Genomic DNA, 1,503 nt, shown 5'->3' with positions numbered 1-1,503 from the left:
TATATGCGCCACATCTTTAGCCATTCATCTGTCGATGGACACTTAAGTTGCTTCTATGTCCTGGCTACTGTAAATAGTGCTGCAATGAACACTGGGGTGAATGTGTCTTTTTGAATTATGGTTTTCTCTGGGTATACACCCAGTAGTGGGATTGCTGGGTCATATGGTAGTTCTATTTTTATTTTTTTAAGGAACCTGCATACTGTTCTCCATAGTGGCTGTATCAATTTACATTCCCACCAACAGTGCAAAAGGGTTCCCTTTTCTCCACACCCTCTCCAGCATTTGTTGTTCGTAGATTTTCTGATGATGCCCATTCTGACTGGTGTGAGGTGATACCTCACTGTAGTTTTGATTTGCATTTCCCTAATAATTAGTGATGTTGAGCAGCTTTTCATGTGCTTCTTGGCCATCTGTATGTCTTGGAGAAATATCTATTTAGTCTTCTGCCCATTTTTTGATTGGGGTGTTTGTTTCTTTAATATTGAGCTGCATGAGCTGTTTATATATTTTAGAGATTAATCCTTTGTCCATTGATTCGTTTGCAAATATTTTCTACCATTCTGAGGGTTGTCTTTTCATCTTGTTTATAGTCTCCTTTGCTGCGCAAAAGCTTTTAAGTTTCATTAGGTCCCATTTGTTTATTTTTGTTTTTGTTTCCATTGCTCAAGGAAGTGGTTCAAAAAAGATCTTGCTGTGATTTATGTCAAAGTGTGTTTTTCCTGTGTTTTCCTCTAAGAGTTTTATAGTGTCCGGTCTCACATTTAGGTCTTTAATCCATTTTGAGTTTATTTTTGTGTATGGTGTTAGTGTTCATAATTTCATTCTTTTACATGTAGCTGTCCAGTTTTCCCAGCATCACTTATCGAAGGGCGTGCTGGGTCTTAGTTGTGGGACTCGGGATCTTCATTGCTGGTGAGGGATCTTCGTTGCGGCATGTGGAATCTTTTAAGCTGTGGCACGTGAACTCTTAGTTGCAGCATGTGCGATCTAGTTCCCTGACCAGGAATCAAAGCCGGGCCTCCTGCATTGGGAGTGCTGAGTCTTAGCCACTGGACCACCAGTGAAGTCCTTTTCTAAGAGTTTTGTACTTTTATCTTTCACATTTGGATCAATAACATATTCAAATAATTTTATTTTGTATGTTTTATTCTATATGGTGTGAACTAGGGGTCAATATTCTTTTTTTTTTTTTCACAAATGGATATCCAATTTTTCCAGTTTGTCCTTATGGGTTCATTCAGCTTCTCCTCTACCTCACAACCAGCTCTCCTTTTTAACTCTGGCCCAGCTTACCTGTACAGATTTAAGACCCAACACCAGATCAAGCAGCCTTTTCCATTGTCTCCTATATGTGCATAAAGTCTAATCCCTATAATAAATCTCTTATTTTATATCATTCACTGTGGATCTACTTATCTGATCAAATATTTACTGATATGATGCTCTTAAAGTGGGAAGACTCACTCTATTTAATGTCAACTTGTTTTAAAGTTGCCGAGA

Source organism: Lipotes vexillifer, unplaced genomic scaffold, assembly GCF_000442215.2.
Source record: "Lipotes vexillifer unplaced genomic scaffold, Lipotes_vexillifer_v1.1 scaffold504, whole genome shotgun sequence".
Lineage (NCBI taxonomy): Eukaryota > Metazoa > Chordata > Mammalia > Artiodactyla > Lipotidae > Lipotes > Lipotes vexillifer.
The sequence above is the reverse complement of the archived record's forward strand: the minus strand, read 5'-3'. Positions refer to the sequence as shown.